General features: G+C 44.1%; 1 protein-coding gene across 5 annotated transcripts in view; it reads left to right on the forward strand.

Moving 5' to 3' along the window:
- The window catches only part of NCR3LG1 (natural killer cell cytotoxicity receptor 3 ligand 1), a 57,347-nt gene extending 52,793 nt beyond the window's left edge, over nucleotides 1–4,554 (forward strand). For all 5 annotated transcript variants that reach the window (XR_014791408.1, XR_014791371.1, XR_014791365.1 and 2 more), the window contains one exon: nucleotides 3,716–4,554. The gene's annotated coding sequence lies outside the window, so the exon portion shown is untranslated. The remainder of the gene's footprint in view (nucleotides 1–3,715) is intronic.
- The last annotated feature ends 1,446 nt before the right edge of the window (nucleotides 4,555–6,000 follow it).

The raw sequence follows: 6,000 nt of genomic DNA on the forward strand, positions 1-6,000 counted from the left end.
TGTTTAAAAATACCACAGACTTTTTCCACCACTGCGAGGCTGTGTGTTGCCCACCCCTGGTCTAGAGCCATTTCAGTCAGGTTTCAGAACAGAAACTGCTGAGAGAAAGACAGGGGAGCACAACCCTGTTTATCCTCTTGGATTTCTCAGCAACTTTGGTAATCTCAGCCATATTATCCTTCTAGATAGGCTGTCCAGGTTGGGAGTCAGAGTTACTGCTTTACAGTTTGTTCTACTCCTACCTGGATGACCAATTCCAGAAGGTGGTGCAGAAGTACCACATAGACTTAGACGCAAGATTCATGACTCTATTTGTGTCTAAGTCCATGGGCACATCCTGCTGATCGCCATTTTTTAAAGAGAAGACATGGAGATTGGCAGGGACAGGGAGGAGGCGAACAGCTCTGGCTGGCAAGAAGCAGCCAAGTGCCGTTCCTCCTCCAGTCCTCCTGGAGCGGAGGTAAGTGGTCCTGATCCGCTGTGGATTCCTGAGGCTGGATTCCAAAGAATCTCATTTGGATCCACAGCGGATTTCTCTGACATCCCTACACTTGACCCCTTGCCAGTTATGCTCTGTGGTCCTGCAGGGTTCTTTTCTATTCTGCATGCTGTTCAACATCTACATAAAACTACTGGGAGAAGTCATCCAGGGATTTGGACTGAGGCGTCACCAGTATGTGGAAGAAACTCAGGCCTGTCCCTCTTTTTCATTAAATTCAGGTGAGGCAGTAGCCCTATGCAGGTTTTTGTTTTTCCATGCAATTAAGATCCTGTGGAGTGTAAGCAGGGATGAGCGCCCTTGCTCCAGCCCCTCTGTTGTCTCCGTCAATTGCAGTGGGGACCCTGCTGTACACATGTAGGCCCCCCGAATGATCTAAAACCTCTGCTGCCGACAATGCCCATATGCATCTTGCATACATGGCTCACATGTCTTATGGCTCCTCAGTCAACTGGATGATTCTCATTAGGCAACCACAATTTATGCAATAAACCTTGCCTCCACACCATCTGTTTCTTGGTGCTGCCAGAAAAGGGGATTTCTTGTGGTAAGGCGTGATCTCTTATTGATTGTAAACTACTGTCATTCTGCACCTCCTGTTTAAATTCATTTGTCTCACACAAGTGTGGTATGGGAAGAGATGATAAATCTATATCTGATGCCTCTCTGCTCCCTTTTTCTGATAATTCAGTAATTAAATCCTCTCTGATCAGTGTGATCTCAGCACCAGTATCTAGAATTTTCAAATATCTTTCCACCAGAATTTCTTCTCTCAGCCTAGAATCAAAGTCTTCGGCTTTCTCAATGTATACTCTGTGGAGTGTCTGAATGGTTTTCAACGGTCTTTACCATTCTGACTGAAGATGGTATGACATGTCCTGTTATATTGTAAATGGCCTGGCTTTCCACACTTATAACAAATTCTTCCTCCATTTTTATAGGTTTGATTAAATGATCCTGTCACATACTCTTCAGGCTGGGAACTCAGTTCTTTATCTTTTAACTATTCCCTTTTCAGCTCATACATAGAAAGATCTCCGTCAATTGGTTTGTAACGGTTTTCTCTGTGGAGTCGGCCCATTCATTCATTCATTCATTCGCTATACTGCCCCATAGCCGAAGCTCTCTGGCAGTTCACAAAAATTAAAAACCATTAAAATACATTATATAAAGTATAAAACCATTAATGGAAGGACATAAAACAGAAAGCACACAGAACAACAACATATATCTAAGGGAGCAGTCCTATTGGGATAGTTGGCCTCCTCCGAACTCGGAGGCAGCCAACTATCCAATGCAGCATGAAAGGGATCTTCCCCTCTACACTCTGGCTGCCCTGCATTTGTGGCTAGACAGCTGATTTTGCCTGGGGATGTCAGAGTAAGGGGGGAAGAGGCTGGACAGTGCATAGGAAGCATCATAATGACGCTTCCGCCATCTCCCTCTCCCCCCGGGAACTCCCTCTCCCCCCGGGAACTCCCCCTTTTTACCCGCTTCATGCTGCAGTTACAAGCGCAGAGACAGGGAAGAACTGTGGTGCCTACAAGGCTGTAGGAAAGGGGTGGGGAGTGTGGTTTCCGGAACCAAAAAAAGCCTATGGCCTTCTAGACACTGTCTAGTGGCCATAGATTTGCTCCCTAAATGAATCAATAATACTGATTCTTATACCCTTTGTAGCAAAATATACTAAAGGGCAAGAGAATCGATGGGAAAACTCCTCTGAATTGTTTCATTTTTTAAAAAGTAATGTAGACATAAATATGCTATTAAAATACTACTTTGAACTGCTTACATGCGATAAAAATATTGGGTTGTATTCAATGGCATCGTTCTTCCAGCAGAAGGGAACTCCTGGCACAATGGAGTTCTCCTTTCCTCCTGAGGGACCCTCTGAAGCAGATTTGGGGCATGAGAGGGCTGGAGAGGAGAGGATGGGGAAGTCCCTTCAAGTGAGCTGACATCTGTTCATGCAAGGCTTGGATTGAACCCAGTGACTGTCGTAATTCTAGCTTACAAGTAGTTCTAGCTTCTATAAATCACTAGAGAGAGAAATCAGAATCCAAAGAGATACTTTAGGTGTGGTCAAGGGGCTTGAGCCAGTGGAGTTTTTCACTTTTTCCCTTGAAACTGGTATTTTTATGTATCTGCATCTTATTTTGTATTATAGGTTTTGTATTATAGGTCTTTTGTATTACAGGTTTTTTCTATGTCAAGTCTTTGTGCCTTGTCTTCACATGGGGCAGGGTAGCGCTAGTGAAGCAGCGTGGGCCAGTCAAAGTATTGCAGGCTTACTGCTTTCCTTCTTTATTCCACTCAGTATTTCTGTGCTTCAGCATGAGAGAGAGAGAGAGTAAAATCTGGAACAAAAGGAAAAACCAAAAGGAAAAAGAGTTCACTCAGTAATGGGGAATTGCTGTGGGATGGTGGTGCTCTTGCTGGTGTGAAAAAAAAAATTTCTCAATTTTCCAAACAACTTCCAAAAAGATTCATTTTTTCCTGGGACTCTCCCCAGGACAACCGTTTTTTCCTGTGGCTTCAACATTTTCACATATGAATTTTCCTGAAAGATGGTAAGAGTAGGAACCACACTCAGCATATAAAACAGTAAGAAAAAATCTTTTAAAAACAAATTACACCTTTTAACAACATAGCACAGATACATGAAAAGAGTATATGGCAGGTCAGCAATAATGTCATAGACATTAACCAGTAGGCGCCAGTAACTCATGCCCAGAGTAGGCACTGTAATTGCAAGAGAAATGGATACTCCAGCTTGTCTGAGATATCTGAAGGTATTTGCTCTGCATGCACATTCTCTGCTGATGGGACACAGTGGTCTGGCTTGTGTAGTTTGATACAGTTTAAGTGCTGCTGGCTGGCTGGCTGGCTCTGTAACATGGCACTGGGTTGGTTTGACTGTTACAACAGAGCTCATCCAAACTGTCAGGGGTGTTTCTGAGTGCAGGGAGTGGGATAGCAGTTCAGATTCTGAAGGAGAACCACCAGACATGGGGGAGGGATTTTCCCAGGCTAGTCCAGACATGACTAGGCAGGCTCTACAGAAGTGGGGGCAAAAGGAATCCTGACACAAACATTATTGAGATTTGATGCTGTAAGAATGAAGTATGATCCCTATGGATTTGGAATATTAGAATCAATTGTGTGTTTGTGAGAACAATTATTTGTTTATGAATGGCATGATCTATCTCCTCACAGGTGCAGCCACTCACTCATGGAGAGATCAGTCCAGGAGGATTTTTCTATCCCCCTCTCCTAGAAAGCGGAGGTTCTGTGGAAACATCTCTGTTTGATACCACATATGAAAGCTACACTTGATCAGCATCCTTAAAGGTTGATCAAGCTTCACTATGTTAGTGCTGGCTTTATCCATGAAAACTGCAGAATGACAAAGCTCACAATCTTCCGAAAAATGTACTTGATGTCTTCTCATCTTTTAATAGCTAGGTCTGGGACAGGACATGTCATTTTGTATCACATATCCCTTCTTGCCACTGAATTAAAAATCGCTCATACGATCATTTGCAGCAGAGTTAGTGAAATGCTTTCCAAACATTTTGAATTTGCAAACTCTTCTTCAGGGTGCAATGCTTGCTTGAGGACCGTGACTATTGTCTCTCTTTAGTCACCCAGACTTATGATTGCAGCACCAAGGCATGTTTTGTGGAGTCCATCTAGAGCAAGATCTCTGTACCTTCAAGAGCAGCAAAGAAGGCAAATGTTTCACTGACACAACTTCTCCTTCTCGTAGTTTTGTTTTGTATTATTGTAAAGACACACATCTTCAACATTCTCCAACAGAAACCAATTAACATAATTCCTGGTAGCTTTTCACAAGTTGACTATTAATTTGAAAATATTTCATATAGGAAAAAAATCTACACTCAGTGTTGACAGTCTGGGAATCCTGTTTATATGCAATTTCTGAAATGTGTGATTTGCTATGAGCAAATGTTTCTTATTTTAGTACTTAAAACACACTCAAATACCCTATGTCAGCAACAGTTCAATAAAACGAAGGGGAAGGGAAGTCTAAGGATTTTTGTAAAAGTATGTTTTAATTCACACATGACTTGTTTATTACATACGAATATTATTACCCAGTAGCCCATCTAGAGACAGCTGCTGGAATTCCTCTGACAGGAACTTCTTCAGGACATGCCAAAGTGTTTATTCACTGGCTTGAGCAACAGTGATCCTATTACACTGAACCTGGATTCTTTGCATTGGTAACCCATGAAGCGGCAAGTAATTGTGAATTTGCACCGCTGCCCTTCAAAGAAATGCTACCTTTAATGAAGCAAATAGTGAAATTCCTATTGAGTTTAGTGGAGCCAAAATTCTCGTTCCCTGGTTTTGTGTTAACCCTCCAATCAGCTCATCCTCTGTTGGCAGACTTTCAGTTCTTGCCAGCAGTGCCGCTTCTTGACACGCTGCCATGATGGTGTGGCATAGTGAAGGACGCAGACTTCTGTTGGATCAGCTTGTGTTAATTTATCTCCCAAATAAATGTCTTTTAAAGGACATCCCGAATTTGACTCTTCCTGTCAAAAGCTGTCCCGCACAGTGCTGGCTACTCATTCTGCAGTACTGGATTTGCTGCTGTTGGATTGACTCCTGTTTCAAGTTAACTCTCCAGAGATTAAATGCCCAGTAGAGTTCTGTGACACTTAGTTGGGACAGAAACTCACAAGGCACTCAACCATTTGGTTGCCAGCTCTGGTGCAAAGGCAGTGCCTGTGGCATTGTGCCCGCCCTGGAATCCTATTTCAGTCCCTCTGCTGGTACAAGAGCAATTCCTCATCGTTCCCCAGTGGCTCCTGCCTGGGCCTTGCCTGGCTGTGTCATGCAAGGTCAGCCATGCAGATCTTTCAGGAGTGGGATCCTCTCCCAGCCCATGCATAGCACTCGGGGTGCGCAGACCAGAGCCGCAGACTCCGCCTTGCTTTGCCCAGGACAGGACAAGGCAAGGGTGGGAACTTGTGGCCCTCCAGGTGGTGTTGGACTGCAACCCCCATCAGTTCTAGCCAGCATAGCCAGCGGTGAGGGATGGTGGTAGTTGCAGTCCAATAACGTCTGGAGAACCACAGGTAGCCCACCTCTGGGATAAGGCCAATACCTCAACTGAGCAGTGTTTGCCCTACTGTTGATCTGAAGGATCAGGTATAGCTATGTCTCTGGGCTAAAGGACATATCCTACTGCACATGAGGATTTTTTGCCCCAGTAGAACAGAATGGGTTGTTCCTGCTGTGAGCAGCGAGGAAGGATAGGCCTGGATTCAATTCCCCACGCTCCAAATAGATCAGCACTGTCAAAGCTGACATAGATGATCTTGTCATAGCTACAGCCTAAGGTGCTGGATGTGGGTGTTTTTTGCTAGGCCACACAACCTAGAAATGCACAACCTAGAAATGAGATCTGTATACAGAAGCCGGCTTCCTTGTGTTCCACCTTTCCTGGATCAGGATGCATATAACGTGGC

This window comes from Heloderma suspectum, chromosome 1, assembly GCF_057233095.1.
Source record: "Heloderma suspectum isolate Gila_16-S chromosome 1, 16-S_ref, whole genome shotgun sequence".
NCBI classification, from domain to species: Eukaryota; Metazoa; Chordata; class Lepidosauria; order Squamata; family Helodermatidae; genus Heloderma; species Heloderma suspectum.